This window comes from Podarcis liolepis (genome assembly GCF_965112155.1).
Source record: "Podarcis liolepis genome assembly, chromosome: 13".
NCBI lineage: Eukaryota > Metazoa > Chordata > Lepidosauria > Squamata > Lacertidae > Podarcis > Podarcis liolepis.
Genome location: NC_139573.1, coordinates 48411058 through 48429145, shown reverse-complemented (window position 1 = coordinate 48429145; position 18088 = coordinate 48411058). Strand labels below are relative to the sequence as shown.

General features: G+C 45.4%; 1 long non-coding RNA gene across 4 annotated transcripts in view; it reads right to left on the bottom strand.

Moving 5' to 3' along the window:
• Positions 1-18088, bottom strand: part of LOC310690957 — a 68440-nt gene that overhangs the window by 28425 nt on the left and 21927 nt on the right. For all 4 annotated transcript variants that reach the window (XR_014518290.1, XR_014518291.1, XR_014518292.1 and 1 more), the window contains one exon: positions 11300-11430. This is a non-coding gene — a long non-coding RNA (uncharacterized lncRNA). The remainder of the gene's footprint in view (positions 1-11299; positions 11431-18088) is intronic.

Sequence of the window (18088 nt, the reverse complement as noted above, 5' to 3'; positions counted from 1 at the left end):
ACAACTCCAGATGCTGAGACACACACTGAGCCAACAGCTGAGGCTTGAAATGGATGGAAGTGTGTGCGTTGTGAGGGGGGGGTTGGAGAGAAGGGGAGGGATGCATGCGTAAAAATAAAAGAATAATGAGAGCAGGAAAAGGAAATAAATGCAACAACAAACTAAACGAAATGAGAGTGGGGGAAAGTTTAGCAAGGGGGTAAAAAACAAAGCTATCAAGCAAAGGGAACCAGAAAAACAAAAGAAGCAGATCAAGAAAAGAGAATGAGAGAGCAAGGCAGCAAAAGGGGGGGGGGCTGCCGAGGGGGGGAACATAAGCAGCAATTAGGCAAGGGAGAGAGAGAGAGAGAAACGTGGTTCTATGTATAGAAAGGAGTGATTGATGAGTGCCCAGCATTGGAATATGTGTCTACATTCCACAACATTTTCCTGAGGCTAGGAGAAGCCCGGAGGGAAGAAGGGAGGAGGCTGTGGTGTAGCTCTCTGAGAAACATTTACAGTATGAGCGAAGTCTGGACTGCAAGATGAACTGCAAGCAGGCACACATAGCTTGCACACCATAGCCAACTGCAAAACCACACGGCACAGAGCAGAGCACACCATGGAAACACCTAAAGCTCCCAGGGACACATGTGAGACACAGAGCACAAAAAGTTGCGTGGATGTGACAAGAATCCTGCTGAACCTCAAACTTCTTTGTTATTCTTACTGCATTTTTTGTGTTAAATTGCAAGCCAGTCTGGCCTGAAGCTGGTGGTGTATAAACGTAAGCTCACTAATGAAAGCTAAAGCGACTCTACAGAAAGCCCAAATTCTCTGTGCCGACAAGCCAAATTCTGCATTTGTTAGCAACCGAGCCAAGAAAACCAAAACTGGTTACCTAAACATTTGTCTTAGGTTGTGTACACACCATACATTTGAAGCACATGACTTCTCCTAAAGAATCCTGGGAACTGTGGTTTCTTACGAGTGCTATATCTTTGTGAGGGGTAAAGTTCCCAGGATTCTTTGGAAGAAGTCACATGCTTTAAATGTGCTTTAATTGTATGATGTATATGCAGATTTAGAATCATTATTCAAAGATAGGATAGGCAACCCTGCACATTTTAGATGGTGCTGTTATATCTCTGTACTTAGGTTTCTATGCTCACCCAGCAGCAACATCAAAAGTAAAAAAGGTAAAGGATCCCTGGGTGGTTAAGTCCAGTCAAAGGTGACTATGGGGTTGCGGCGCTCATCTCGCTTTTAGGCTGAGGGAGCCGGTGTTCGTCTGCAGACAGCTTTCCAGGTCATGTGGCCAGCAGAACTAAAACGCTATTGGTGCAACGCAACACCGTGACGGAAGCCAGAGCGCACGGAAACGCCGTTTGCCTTCCCGTCACAGCAGTACCTATTTATCTACTAGCGCTGGCATGCTTTTGAACTGCTAGGTTGGCAGGAGCTGGGACAACAGTAGTGGCAGCAGGGAGAAAGAGGAAAGTAAGAGCAGCACACACACACACACACACACACACACACACACACACACACACAGCTTCGGAGCTCCATGGAAATAGGCACCACTGCTGTTGAAACAGAACTGGCATTATGGGGATGTAGAGTATGTGCAAAGAAGAGCAGCAAAAATTTGGACTCCATCACCAAAACTTTGATAACATTCAGGTTAGCTGAATGTTATCAAAGTTATCAATGGATGCCCAATGCCCAGGAAATGACTGTTTTGGGAGGGGAGAACCATTCCGGAGAAAGGGACATGACTTTCTTTCTCCACCTCCCCTTTCCTCGGCTGGGGATGAGGTCATCAAGCTGTCTGCATACAGAAACAAAGACTCTGGAGAAAGGCAGAGAACTTCCATATATATACTCAGCCAAATGCAAATATTAAAAAACCTTATTCCAAAGAAAACTGGACTCAGGTTAAGTGCTTCACCCCTGAAACTTGACCACTTGGAGAATTGAGGAGAGTCCAACTAAACTACTGAGTGTGTTTTGCTTGTTACATCCTGTGGTCTCCACCATGCAAGACGATCTGTGTCAGGCGGCCACCTTCATCCCACCCAAAATGTTTCCTGCTTGGGGGTTCAGCAGGTAATGTGAGCATCTACCCCTTGCCTCTTCACCCTCCTTACCTCTTTGCTTCCCTCTCCTCCTCCACCCCAGCTAGCTTCCACACATTTCTCGGCACTCAGTAAGAATCTATTTGAAAGCTGCTCAAGTCCCTGGACGAATTCCAGAAGAGACATGGAGATTTGCTGGCTGTGAGTAGCTCTGAAAGGGAAGGTGGGGGATGGGTGGGAGAAGGGGAGCAGCAAGGTAAATGAAGCCAAACCTCATGGCTGAGGTAGTTTATAGGCCAGCCTCTCCTTTCTACCATCTATCGAAGGATGGAGAGGAGGGGCTGTGGCTCAGTGGAAGAGCACAAGCTTTGCATGCAAAAACCTCCCAGGTTCAATTCCTCCAGGTAGGCTGGGAAACAGTCCAGTCTGGAAACCTGGAGAGCTGCTAGGGCTGGCCTAAGGCACTTTGCTGCTTGAGGTAAAGGACAAGATGGCATATACTCTAATTTCCATATACAGAAGCCAGTCAGACTGGCAAATGAATCTTACATGGAAACTAGCAACAGGACAGCATCATCCACTGCATTTGAGGCCAGCAGGCTAGTTTAGGGGGTACAGGGCAAATTGCGCATGCTATACACAGCCCTGTCCTCCATCATTTCGTAACCACTCTCGACCCCTGCTATCTGCCACCTAAAGCAGCTGTCTCGCTCTGCCTAGAGATGGCGCTGAGAGCCTTGCCAGGATAGATCAGGGGTAGGGAATATTTTCACTCTGGAGGACTGGACCTTGAAGTCCCCTACCCTCGGTCGGCCATTTCGACAGGGATGCCCACCTGTCAATCATACCATGGTGTCAGGTGACCATTTTTTCCCCATTTTGCAGCACAGCTTGAGTTTAAAGTGTCCTACAAAGGAAGATCCTGGCCAATACAGGTAGGACCAAGCAGCTGGCAGCAGATGCAAACCCTATTGGGTCTGGTTCCACATGGGAGTTCCCAGTCAGAAAGTCTGGAAGCAGCTGATCCTAGCAGGGCCTGAAGTAACTGCAGATTGGTTGAAAGTCACATTTTCAGCAGGGATCAGCTCCACTCAGGAGCTTGGATTAGAAGACCTGGGCTTGGCTTTGGTGTCATACAGGCGGTGACCATTTTGCGTGCGTTCAATTGACACACGACCCCCAACGCACAGGTCCTTTTGGACCCAGAAAAGGGCAGAATGTGGGTGGGATGGGGCATAACGGGGGCAGGGTGGAGTGTAACAGGGTGGAGAAAGCTTGAACGGAACCCCCGTGCAAAATGGTTGCCACCTGTATTTAAAAGTCACTGGATATAAGCCTTGCTTGCCAAGAAACAACTGGAAGTGCTCCTTATTGTTTCTTCGCATCAACAATCTTACCTGCTTCACACTTGGTGCCATGTATGCTATGTGTAGGGTAGGTGGATGTGACTTGGTGGAAGGACCCTTGTTATGTACTGAGTTGAATAGGATCCAAACTGCAGCAGTCTGATTGGTCCTAGAACAATAGGATCCAAATTGCAGCAGTCTGATTGGTCCTAGAACAATAGGATTCAGAATGCAGCAGTCTGATTGGTCCAAGAACAATGCAGCAGTATGATTGGTTGGCAGGAACCACCCAATCATGCTCCAGATATAAGTGAATCCACAACCTGATTGGCTTACAGTAGAATTCCAGAATTAACCAATCATATGCAGCCCATTGTGTAAATAATGTATATAAAGCAGATACTTTGAGGGGACATTCATTCATTCCTCCTCACCACTATGAGCTGAATAAAGAGCATGAAATCACTTTGCGACTCTGAGTATATTTCAACCCTCGTGGGCCAAAGTAGGACTACCAATTTGATTAGGCTTGCAGGCTGGAGGTTGCCCACCATGGAGACAGACAAAACAGAGATAGTTGGACCAATAGACGGACATGGTAGAAGGCAGCTTAGTTCCTCCGCTCCTATGAAGTATGGCAACTCCAGTGACAAGAAAAGACTGGGAATCTTCCAGAGGGGTTAAATGAGGGAAGGGCTATGGGGCAAAAGCAGTGCTTAATTCCAAAAATTTGAGAAGCCAGGGCTCCAGCAGGGCTAAGCATTACACACCCAAATTCCAGTTGTATATGAGGAAAGGGAGGAGTCCTTAGCTTTGCAGTGAGGAGGGGGAGAGAGACTCTGTACTATATAAACACTTTTCTTTATTTCAACATCACAGATAGCAAGACTGAACACCGTGACTGAAGAAAGCTGCAGGTCAAACTCTCTCTCCATCAGGATGAGTGGGGAATGGGAAAGAAACCACTCTGCCCATGCTCAGAGGCACTCATTTTACATTTCTCACAGGGCTGAGCTTTGGTACTGAAAACAGGTTCAAATTGGGCCCTATCCCAACACCACCATGACACAGACCTCAAAAGCAGAGGTTAGCGGGAACTCCCTTGTGAGTCAGGTGGCCTGAATGGGGCTGTTGCATTGCCAGCCACAGAGGCATTTTTTTCACACTTGCAACATAAAGTGAAAATTGTTGGAGATCTTTCTTTTCTTTTTGCAAAGCACACCCTGAGATGGAGCCTGGAGACTGCAAAATGGAATTTGCTGCCTGAAGCAGCTTATTTATGTTGTTTCATGGGAAGGCTGAGCTAGTGGGACTGAGATGTTGCAGGACCACTGCCTGTCTTAGGGAGATAAACCAGGCCCAGTTAAAACACGTGCACTGCTTAAAAAAACCCAACCAGTAAGTAGCAGCTGCTGTGGAGGCAGTCAGGTTTGTGATTGCAGCGCATGGTGGTAGAGAAGGATTCTGTCATTTTCCTGCCCCAGTCCCAGTAAAAAAAATCACCTTACTGACGCTGCTATTTACATTGTGAAGCGAAGACGCTCCCATTGGCATCAGTGTCAAACTACGGCCAGAGAGACGCAAACCAGGGCTTTGCCCCATTTATGCTGTGGAATCACTGGCTAGGTTACCTGTTTGCCTCAGTTTCCCTTTCACTAAATGGTGACCTGGCTATTCAGGGCTGTGCTGAGGATAACTGCAATTGAGTGTTCTTATTTTTTTGCAGAGCTGTTGCACATGTTAAAAAAGCAGAAAAAGAAATGAGTATTCGCAGCTCGGGGTCCTCCTTAATATCACACATTACCCTGATGCACCTTAACTTTAACTATCAGTGCTATCATTCTATTCTTTCCCCCACTTTATTGCGGTTGCTTATTGACCAATTTATGGTATCTGTCTCCCTCCACCCAGTCTTGGAATCACAGAGCTCCTGACTGCAGTGCCAAGCGTACCATTAGAAGAAGCAGTAGCAGACGCTACTCCTGCCCTCATCCCTACAGTGCCACCTGCTGGAAGAGGTCAGAAACGAAGCAGCACGGGTGACGTTGCTCCGTGTCCCATTTGGTCATATAAGACCTGGCAGTAAAAACTTTCCCGCCTCCTGTTTGTAACATTTTTAGGAGTCAGAAAGAGACTTTGCTCCCTTTTCCAAACCCTCCCCAAAGACTTTAGGGAGCAGCCAGAGGTCCAATCAGCTCGCAGACAGTGGTTTGGCAAGCGTGAGGCCCAGGTCCACTTTCCCAGCATGCACTTCTTCCTCCCATGGGTTCTCACCTTAAGCAAAACAATGCCCTAATGGAAAGCGAACCTCTCCAGGCTTACAGACTTGGTGGAGGGAAGTTCCGGAGCAGCTGTCACCGAATTTGGGGGAGGGGGAGGGTGGAATTTGCCTTGGTTTGGGAGGGAGGAGGCTCCCGGAGACAGGGCCGGCTATGAATTCTGGGAATGTTTATGCAGCTGCAGTCTATTAAGGAGGAGGGATCCTTTCCTTTTATTAATCCCAGCCTTACAGCTCAAAAGGAGCCTCCTAAAGGCAGGCGTGTGTGCGCTCGCTCACTCACGCACGTGTGCAAATAGGTGCACAGTGACTTCAAGGATATCTCTGGGGAACACACTGCGCTTGCTAATACTTCCAGCTAGCCAATGCATCATTTCTGGAGCGAGGGGCGTCAGGGCTTTGTCCTCTTAATTCAATATGTGCCCTGGATGGACTACTTGTGGTAATGTGTTAGGGAGGGAAAGCACTTTGCACATGCTCAGAGCCATTATTTTTTTACATATCAAGGTGTGCATTTTTAAAAAGCATCAAGGTACCTGGGGTTAAAAAGGACGCGGGTAGTGCTGTGGGTTAAACCACAGAGCCTAGGACTTGCCGATCAGAAGGTTGGCGGTTTCAAATCCCCGCGATGGGGTGAGCTCCTGTTGCTCGGTCCCTGCTCCTGCCAATCTAGCAGTTCGAAAGCACGTCAAAGTGCAAGTAGATAAATAGGTACCACTCCGGCAGGAAGATAAACGGCGTTTCTGTGCGCTGCTCTGGTTCGCCAGAAGCGGCTTAGTCATGCTGGCCACATGACCCGGAAGCTGTATGCCGGCTCCCTCGGCCAGTAAAGCGAGATGAGCGCCACAACCCCAGAGTCAGCCACGACTGTACCTAATGGTCAGGGGTCCCTTTACCTTTACCTACCTGGGGTTAAACTCAATTTAAGCCATAAGCCCAAAGCTGGTTTTCCTAGAACCAGCCGTCCAGACTTAGAGTAAGATGAAAAGGCTGAAAACCTCGTTTCAGACAACCACCACTGTGCTTTCCCCTGAAAATGTAAGAATGAGAAACATCCGCACCTTCTGACACGTTCACAGGATGTGTTTCAGCTCCGAAGCCAACACAGAGTCCTGTGCTCACAGCTCAGGCCATCCACACACGACAGAGTCAGCCGAGATGTGCCCCAGACATGCCTACAGTCAAAGTCCAAGCAGCAGGTTGCAGGGACCCTCCCTGCCTTGCCTGCTGCCGGGGCATGCCCTTCGCAGATGCCTCAGCAGGGTCTAAGTCTTGCACACTGCTGCTTTTACATCCCTCTGACTTCCCACGTGGAGCTCAGCTGCTGTACAAACACAATCCCTCTCTCTCTGTAATCCTTCAGCCCTCGTTGGGCGTAGAGGTCCTTTAAAGGCATGCTGTGTCAGGAATAGGGCTGTTGGTGTTCCACAGTCATAGAGTGTCGGTGTGGCACACAGAATTCAGCATGCAGAGAATCTCAGAGCCAGGCTACATGGGACTCAGGAGTTCCATGATACTGATCTTCTGCACTCATTTAAAAAATGGACAGCAGCCCTGTCTGTGTGTGTGCATGTGCACATGTGAGTCTGAGATTCATATCAGAACTGTGGCACTGGGGGGGAAGGGATTTAACTCTTTCCCTCCATGCTATTTTCCAGATGAAAGCTATAGAGTACCTCTCACTTGCTGGATGATCACCTTGTTGTGGTGCGTGGGCTTGCATGTTCCTATAATCCTTGTGAGTGAAGCTGTTGGAAATTTGGTCTTGTAGATACACTAATACATTTACAATATATAATACAATATTTTAGTGTATTTTTGGTCTCTGTGGAAGCTGCCCAGAGTGGCTGGGGAAACCCAGCCAGATGTGCAGGGTACAAATAATAAATTAATTATTAATTATTATTATTATTATTATTATTATTATTATTATTATTATTATTATTATGCCAAAGTGAGTTCAATCCACTGTACTGACTTGATAAAAGGGATTATTCTACGAAAGACTCAAAGATGCTTCCTGATTAAGCACCAGTCCCCAACAGAGCACTGGTGATTTGTGTGGTCTTCTGTATCCACTAAAAGCGGCATCACACCAAAATTTCACAATAGGAGCTATCTGCATCACATGAAGCCACCTCTTTTATAAAAAGACCAGCACACAAATATAAAGCCAGAGAGAATAATATATAAAAATCGTGTTATGGAGATAGACTGCATTTGCCTGTCAGGCAGTTCTGCAGTAGTGTAGTAGAATGTCTCTGTGTTTTGTGCCAATAGGATGGGACACCTATTGAAACCAATAGGATGTGTACCTCTTCTTTAACTGACTCTAAAACAGAAATTGGTTGCCCCATTTGTCTGAAATCCCACCCCAAGGCAGCCATTTGAGGATAACATTTCAGCTAAGCAACACACATGAAAGGGTGGCACCATGGATCTTCTTCAACTATAAAGGTTTGTGAATCAAATGAAACCATCTATATATATTTCTCACTAATTTGGGCCTCAAAGTTACACATGTTCTCTTAATTACACCTTTAAGGTCTGAACCTTGAGAAGTCTAGCTGGCACATCTGCTTGGTTGCTTTTGGGGGCTGCCCTCTTTGGAATAACCAAGGATTTGTCCTGTGAGTCTTGGTGAACTTCTTCATGGATCACTATGGTTTGAGGCAGTGGTTTTCATCCAGCGTTCTGTGACACGCTAAGGTGCCTTGAATTATGGTCAGGGTGCCAAAGTAACACTGGCCTCTGTCCTTCCTTCCCTCCCTTTTCTGATGGCCCTCTCACGTCTCTGCCTCCCAAAGGCTTGCTCAGCTATTGCAGTAGCCCTGGCTACAAGTTCCCCAGGCGAATGGTGCCTCTGGGGCTGGCCAGGGGGTGCTGGTTGCCAGGAGCTGAGGTGGCCTCCAAGTAAGTAAGTAAGCGAGGGAGCCCAGCCAGCCAATCTGCCAGCCCTTGCTGTTGAGAATGTATGGACAAGTCCCAGGCCCCTGTGGGGCAGTGTGAAGAGGCACCTCTCTTTGGGGCGGGGGGGGGGGCAGCTCAGAGACCAGGGGCGGCAGCAGCAACTGCCCAGAGGACTCCCAAAGAGAGGGGAGAGGAGAGGAGGCCGAGGAAACGCTCTACAAGAGTGATCAAAAAAGGATGAGAGGCTGCCAGCTCTGCAGGCAAGGGGTGACATAACCAGCCCCTGAGCCCCACAGGGGCAGAAAGAATGTAGTTGGTCAAGGACTCAAAAAGGTTGACAACCTCTTGTTGGAGGTCTGAGTTTCCAGGTGGAGATGGCCACAGCTAGGAAGGAGGATTGTAGAGCAGCCTATATCAGAGGAAGCTACCAGACCAGCTAACTCCATAAACTGGTGTGTATGCAAGATGGAAAGTTGAGAGAAACTGCATGTACCCTCTCTTTATTTTTCAAGTAGGATACCAAAGTCTAGATAACTGAAGATAAGGATTATGTTTACGGAAACCTGCCATCGCAGATGGTTACACTGATTATACGACCCTTAGGGCAACTTTGAACCATTGTGGTGCAGCTGTTAACTGGCTAATGTGCTTCACTCAAGCTGTGGTTTCATCTCAGAAGCCTATCAACTATACTTCACTATCCTTTGGTTAATAAAGGCCCTCTATAAACCTAACATGCAATTATTCTATCAGTGTAATGACCTAGACTAGGCAGGCCGTTTCACCATTAAACACCAACCCAATACACCTTGTTCAAATTCTGGCTTTCCCATTTTAATAAGTGCCCTGTGGATAGAGACACTGCGCCATAAAGTGCAAAGAGGCACGCCCACCCTGCTACACTTGGTTGTATAAATTCCTCCTTCGCAGTAAACATGATTGAATAAACTCCACAGAGAAAGCTCGTTTTGCACAAAAAGTCCCTCAATGCTTTGCAGGGGGGAAGGGAAGGCAATTGACAACAGCAGGTGAAGAGTGAAAACTTCAACTGTGCAACACAGGTGAGAGAATTAATACGGGAGCCAACAATGGAAACTCGAAGTGGTGGCTTGTATCACTTTCAGCAGTGGTATTTGCTCAAAAATGGGCAAACTGGGAACAGGAAATGCATAACAGGACCACATGTATTATAAAGAATCTCTGGTTTCTGGGTAAAAAAGTGTTTTATTTATATATGAAGCAAATAGTTTCAAGTTTTCTCGCACACACAATTTTTCTTGAGACACAGAGCCCTCTCCATTCCAATTATAACATTTCCTAACTTTCATGATTACAAACATTGATTCCTCACTGTATTCTTCTAAGACTGTAATCCATGCACACTTACATGAGAATAAACTCAACTGAACTCAATTAAGGCTCACCCACACTTCAGCAGATGCCCAAGTGATTTTCAGCTTGTCCCATGCCTACAAAACATGAGTCCGAGCAGTTTTCTGTTTGCTCTGCTGGCTTCCCCAGGAAAGCCTGCTATTTAGCGCTGAATTATGAGAGCAAATGTAAATCCATGAATTGATGTTTGCTCCAGCTGAGTGGTAAAGATCACACTTTCCCAGGGGAAAGTGGTGGGACAATAGTAGAATAGAATAGAATAGAATAGAATAGAATAGAATAGAATAGAATAGAATAGAATCACAGAGTTGGAAGGGACCCTGATGATCATCTAGTCCTGCTTCCTGCAATGGAATATGCAGCTGTCCCTTAAGGTGATTGAACCTACAACCTTGGCATTATCAGCACAACGCTCTAACCAACTGAGCTACAGATGAGCCCTGAGACCCAATCACTCTGGAGTAAGCATTCATTGGGTCAGGCTTGATAAAGACAGTTTGGTCTTCAGTCATCTGTAATGCAAACAGCAGTACCAATAATTGACTGAACAATCTTACAAATAGCGGTTACCATTTCAGAATGCTGCCCTGCTCTCCAAAGCTTTAAGAGGCTAGCCTGAGCTAGAGTTCCCATCAAAGAAAAGGGCAGAAGCTATAATAAATACTAATAATAATTCCAAAAGATATAACATCATTTCCTGTACAATTTTTTCCTTGCTCTCCCTTTTCTCTGGATGTTTCCAGCAAAGTTAGACTAAGAAAACATTTTCATTCTAACATTGCAAACTGCTAACCTGAACCATGAGAAATAGAGGCTGCATTCAGAATTCCAGAAATCTAGCAGAATCTAAGTTTAGAGCTCACTTCCATGTTAACTGCTTCCAGATAAAATCCATTTGCATCCCTGTAAAACCAAAAAATGGTGGGACAAAATTTGGGAAAGTATTCCAGCTCTTCATATGGATGGATCTTGGGGGAACAGAAGTGCACGTGCGCATAAAGGAGGGGTGGCAACATGTCTGATGACATCTGCTGTTGTGTCACAACACACCCACTGGTGTGAAGGAAATTCAGTGTGAAATGGGGGTAGATCAATAAAAAATCCACATGCAACAGGCAATGGAGAATAAAAGGAACTTTAGAAACTGGGACAGAAGCACTAGCATTATAACCAAGAAAACGAACACAATAATTGCCATGTCTAAATACAACCTGCACACACTTAAAATAAAAGTTATAAACAAACTCTGCCCACTTGTTTTCAGTCTGGAATCTCTACTAGCTCCAATCAGCAAAGATAAGATTAGTGGTACCTACCCTAAATGCTTCTTCAGAGTGGCTTGTCCAGCTTCCTGCTTGTCCACATCTTCAGAATTTGCATTAATGATCCAAACAGCAGTAAACTTTAAATGCCTGCCTGAGCCACATCCTTCTGAGTTCCCACAGTCCTGTCAAGAGAGGAGGAGAGACATGAGTTGCGAGGGGCAGTTTCCATGACATCCATGGTGAATGCGTTTGTGGATTGCTGTTCAGGAAGGGCGACTTGGAGGAGCACAGATTGCACGGCCCCTAAGCCCTTTTCAGAGGTTCAAAGAATATGCAAGAGCATAATTGCACAAAGTATGTAGTGAACATGAGGACACGCACACCAGCTAGGACCACAGCATTCCCAGCCACTGTTGGGCTAAGTGTATTTAAAAAACCTCTCCAAGATCGCAGGGTAACACAGGGTTCTCAGACCAGGGCAGGGGCTTGGAAGCATGTTCAGACGGTTGTGCATACAAATGCCATCCAGACCTTTCCACTCAACATGGGAAGATCTGGTATGGAGCAGTGAGGATTAAGATATCACAGACATTGGTCCCCTTGCACATGCACCCCCAATCTTCTACACATTTTATGCCCTTACGCATTCTTTGAACACCTGAACGGGACTCTAGTTTTGAGCACTTCACTTCTGAATCAAACTGGCTGGCAGCAGCACAGATTGGTGGATAAATATAACTTGGGAGGAAGAGACCTTCAGGATGTCCTCCTTGCTAGCCTGGTCAAAATGGCTTAGATCTCCTAAGGCTACAGAAAGTACTTCTGCTTCGTTTTTTAAATAGCAGCTAAGGCTGCTTGGGTGAGCAAGCAGAAGCAATGCAGTTGTGGATCACAAAGAGCCTGCCACACACTCAACAACTGTCCCTCACTTTTATGGCATCCTGGAGACATATTTGGAAGAATTATTTACTTCTTGCTTTCTTATTGTAAAGATTAATGGTAGCCTGGTGTGTGTAGGGAAATCAGAGTGGCAATGCAGGACAGAAAGAGAGGTGTTAACCTCCCCTCTTGCAACTCTACTGCCAGTTACAGCTGAAACTCCACCACCTAAAACTGCTCTTTGCCGCAAATGGGAAAACAAATAGGTATCTATATGATGCGTTTATGATTTCTCCTGCAGGACAAATACTTTGAATGTACATATGTATTTAATTTATTGGTGGCTTTCTACAAAGTAACTTGCACAAATAAAATTCCAATACACAATACAAAATGATTTTTAAAAAATCAAATATAAAACCAGCAGGGTGATCAGACCTTAAGAAGTACCTCCCTTCATCTGCTTCTCACCCCCCTCCCCCTGCCCCAATGTAGCCTTGAACACCAAAGAGTAACTCAGGAAGAGACAATCAACTGCTGCAGAGATTCTTGGTGCAATGGGTCAGCATGTCTGGCTGTTAACCAGGTTGGTGGTTCGAGTCCACCCAGTGATGGCTGAGGGCAGGATTCCTGCATTGCAGGGGTTGGACTAGATGACCCTTGGGGTCCCTTCCAACTCTACAGTTCTATGATTCTTAACATACAAATGCCCAGGAGGAGAGACATGTCTTTGTCTGATGCCAAAGTTGATAGTATCTGCACAGCATTTTCAGGGGCAGTTTTTAAACCAGAAATATGGTAACGGTGGAAAGTGGTAAGCCCTCTCTCTACAGTGTCATGTTCACAATCCAAATCCTTCACTGGATATGACTACTAAAAGGTTTTTTTAAGTATTGTGGAAAATATTGGTCACACATCTCCCAAGTCTTGTCTTGTTATGGCATAAGGCTCTGTTCAGACAACACATTTTCAGAGATGTGAAGCGTCATGGCATACAGAAGATGTTATTTTGTCTGTTGCACAACTGTCACCAGCAATTTCTTTTCCTAGGCCTTGATAGGAACCTACTAAATCTTGAAATACAATTCACAGGACTGCTCCACAGCAGTCTTGCAATCTCTACAGCAGCTTGAGGGAGATAATTTATAGTAGGACAATGGTATGGGCAGAAAGGGTTAAATACCTCCAGCTGTCCTAGCCAAATTAGCACCCCCAACTCTCTTTGACAGTATGTCATAAATAACAAAAATAAAAAATGGCATCAATAGAAATGAAAGAACAAATCGTAGATATATGAATTATCTGAAAACATCAACAGTACCTTTGAAAGAACCTCGACACAAAGAATTTAAAAAAGTACTTCTGAGGCCGAGCAGAACACTCTGCAATGTTAGCAAGAACAAGAGAAAATGATGTTGGAAACAGCTGGGGAAAAGGAGGGGAAACAGTAGCTCAGACTTGGCAGAGGTAAGTTTGAGACAATGGGCACTCATCCAAGGAGAGATAGCAGAGACTGGGGCCAAGTGATGAAGGGTAAAGATCGGGTAAAGAATGTGGAGTTGTAGGTCCTTGGCATAAAGGTGGTATTGAAGACCAAATGAATGGATAATGGAACCAAGAGGGAGATTATGAAGAGGGAAAAAGAAGAGGAGTGATCCCTGGGGAACTTCTACAGAAAGAAGAAAAAGGGGGAAAGTAGGACCATTCAAATACACTTTAAAAAACCAAAAACATAACCATTAAGAAATACATGACAAAATGGTACTCTGAAAAGCCGAGAGAAGTGAATGGTGAGATGTATCAATGAAGGCTCGAGTGAGATTCAAAAGAAATAGTACAGACAAAAGATCCTTAGCTCTTGCTGTGAAACAGTCATTCATAGTATATATCCTTATGGTCACTTGCACAATACTCATTTGAGGTAGACCACTCTAACTCCTATTTTCAGCTATGTGAAGCAGAGTCACCGTATGAGTCTGACTTGCTCAAGGCCACCAAGAGATGAAATCTGAACTCAGGTACCAAGGATAAGTCCAGCTCTTCCATCTGATCAACTGCACTAGCTTCATAGTAGTAGCCAGGAGCTGCAGTTGCTTCTTTGCCCTCAGTCCATCAATGTCAGGATGTAAAGTGACAGAGGGCAGAAAAGGTGCCTCTGTTGCTTAGGGTCTTGGCAATAATTAGAGAGGGGCTGGGGAAAAGCACTTCCTCTCCAGTTATCTCCCATGATGGCCGAAGAATGAAAGGCTGAGGATGGCCCCGGGGAAGACTCACCTTGAACACACAAATATTACAAAGCACTTGGCATCCGTTCCAAAGGTGCTCAACCTTCAGAGACAGATAGACAGCCAAATCACCCATCTTAGGCCAAACTACATTAAGTGAAACAGCAGATGTTGGAACACAGTACGTGGGAGAGCGGGGGTTAAACCTTTTATCCCACACCACAGTCCTGATAACTGTGTCTAGCTCTCAAGCTGTTGTTTGATGTGTGAAGAAAGTTAACTTCAGGAATCCTGATGAGAGCTCTGTTTTAAGGGAGACGGTTCTGTGTGGTCCACAAAGCTGACTTCTCCCAGGTAAAACAGAGTTGTTTCAGTGAGTGGAATGGCAGGTGTCACTGATGTAGAGAACATCCAAAAGGGAGCTGATGGTCATAGAGCTAAATACCCCTCCAACAGACTTTCAAGTAAGAATCTCTAATGAAAAATGGAACCTGCTGGGGGGGCGGGGCTTTTAAAACTGTTTCAGCCCAATTAAGAGAATCCTTTGAAACTCTTACATAGGTGGCCTCTTCCCCCTTGTGAATTCACCCCACATGATACCAGGAGCAACATCAACCTGTTGAAGGGGATGTGGGGAGACTGGATTTTACACATGTATGTGGTGGCTTTGCAAATTTGTTTACCCATTTTGGGTTTTGTTATTTAAATAATTGAGTTTAACATACAAAACGGATCTACAACCTTCCCCTCAACTTGCTTTATTTGGAATAAATGACATGCCTGCTCCATCTATTGCTCACGAAGAACTTTAAACGTTCCTCCTTGTAGCAACACATATGGAAATAGCCATGCGATGGCGTACTGCCTTGGACTTGAAAATTGAAGCATGATACCCCAGAACATGGACAATAGCCCTGGCTGAAAAGCTGATGTGTAAGATTCGTGAGACCAAAGGGAATTCTAAACCACATTTTCTATAATGTGTGATAACAGTTTTGGATTATATGTATCAATATGATTGTGTTTATAATGCCCTGAGAGCTCATGTTACTATGTGGAAATATTTTTTGGACTGAACTTTAAGAATTTGATTTTATGTTTTTAAGCAACATGGTTGATGTGTTGTGAGTTATGTTGTTTTATTGTGATGTGAAAAAATAAAATAAAAATGTTTCCCCCCAAAAAATCTATACCCCTCCATCATGCACTGATCTGCTGCCTGCACCATTACCTATGAAGGTAATGATGAACGCAAAAGAGACCAAACTATACATATACATAGCTGTCAGCGTTTCCCTTTTTTAAGGGAAATTCCCTTATTCTGAATAGGATTCCTTGCAAGAAAAGGGAAAGTTGACAGCTATGCACGTATACAATCTAAGGTGCAACACTGGCACATAAATTTGTTCTACAGTGGTGCCTCGCAAGACGAAAAGAATCCGTTCTGTGATTCTCTTCGTCTAGTGGTTTTTTCGTCTTGCGAAGCAAGCCCATTGACGGATTAGCGGATTAGCGCTATTAGCGGCTCATCAGATCAGCTGATAAGCGGCTTAGCGGCTTAGAAAAAGGGGGGGAGGAAAAAAACCCCGCAGGAACTCGCAAGACATTTTCGTCTTGCGAAGCAAGCCCATAGGAGATTCGTTTTGCGAAGCACCTCCAAAACGGAAAACTCTTTCGTCTAGCGAGTTTTCTGTCTTGCGAGGCATTCGTCTTGCGGGGCACCACTGTAATTTCTTTCAAAATGGAAACTCAAACCATCAGCATGTTGGTAATAATATGTAGCATTTACATATTTGTACATATAAATATGCTTCTCCGTGCATCTGTTGTTTCTTTTTGAAACATTTATACAGTGCACTTTCCATGTTTGTTTATTTTTATACCACTCTTCGGTTATATTCCCAGGATAGTTTACAAAGAGAATAAAACAATTAAAATGTATATACAAAACAACGTAAAATAAAACAAGTAAAAGCCACAAAATCATAAATGAAACATACCACAGGACTAAGACTGCATCTAAAAAGCTTGGGGGGAAATCAGGAGAAGTGCTCTACACACAAACTGCGTTCAGGCATTTGTCAGAACACTCAAGGTCTTAAAGCAAGGGTAGGGGTGTACCTGTGTCTCGTGCTGACATCTTTGCATTGAACTGGCAGGATGACGGGGAGGAGAAAGAGAATCCCGACATGAGGGGTGTAGCAGGGAATGGGACACACCGGGGCAAACGGGGGGTAGAGAAGGAAGTACTCACAGGATGACAGAGGATGGCAAGGGGATGGAGGTCAAGGTACAGGAACCAGAGCAGCAGAACCCATCACAAGAGGAGCCTGTCTCCACAAATGCAGTGGGCTCTGAGGTGTAAGGAGCAATGGGAAAGACACTCTAGGAGGCTGAGGCATACAAGGGTGCAGAGCCCAAGCTTCCTAGCTGGCTAGGTGGGGCTCGCTGGCTCCAGGTGTGATTCCTCAGCTGGAGAAGGCTTGGGATAGGTGAGGGTCACATGCCTCATCAAGCCCAGATGCTGCAACCAGCATGCCAAGTACAAAAGGGAAGCAGAACCGAGGTGCTATGGATGCTCTACTGCCCATATTGATGGACCTCTATGGGACTGTGATTTGGGTTTCATGCGGGACTGTATTCTGACTGCTGGACTTCAGACTTGGCTAGACGCTGGATGTGTTTCCTGGACTGGGCTTGTATGGCTTGACCCCTGGACTTGGACTTGACACACTAACTTGCTGCCAGGTAGGCCAGGGGTTCAGGGCCATCTTGAGCTGGTTTTTAAGAGGCTTCTGTTGAACATGCTTAGAAACTTTCCAATGGCATATTTCAGGTTCTTTGGGGGGTGGGGGTGGGATATGGGTTAGGGTGAGAATTAGCTACATCTTTAACTATGCAGATCTTCAAAACGCTTAATATGATTTGGGGTGCTTCTAAATTGCAACCACCTCTGGGATGGCTCACTACAGCTGTTTAACAACCGATTAGGCCACTACTATACATAAAAGTCTGCCATGAGCGGGATTGGGCAGCCCACTGAAACTCCAGGAGCAATTTAGGGGAAATGATTATAACAATTTGTCTGGCATTTGTCCAAGGCATCCTCAAAGCCAACGAAAATGCCAGGGGGTGGTTAATGAATGCAAATGATTAGGACCTTGGCTCTGTGCCTTACCCTAATGATGTTCAGTTTAACAAATCATTGGATGCAGTTCTTGGTGCCATCAATAATAAATTGAGTTTTTTTTCTTTTCTTTTCTTTTCTCCATCACCCCTGCTCACCCCTCATATCTTGCCTTATTGTCATTTAGATCATCTTTTTTGTCTCCATTTGCTTCTGTGCAATCCGCAGCGCCATAAACTAAGATAAACAACTTAGAATTTTTTTAAAATGACAACAGCATGTGACCCTGAACACAGGGTAGGTCATTCATAAATTCTGATTGAAAATCAGGAGAAGCTTATTGAATAATTAAAGCTGCATAATTCTGAAACAGTCTTTTTGCAACAGCCTTCCCCAGCACTCCAGATGCTGGAATCTGGCTCTGATCATCGCCAGCCAGCGGAGCCAATGGACAGGGATGGTGCAGGCTGTAGTGCTGGGGGGCACCAGGTTGGGGAAGGCTGATCAGGCAGATTTGTGGAAGCAAAGCATCTGACTGGATTCATGACAAAGCCCTCCATGTCGGCTGGGGCTGATGGCAGTCTAAAAACACCTGGAGGGCCACAGATT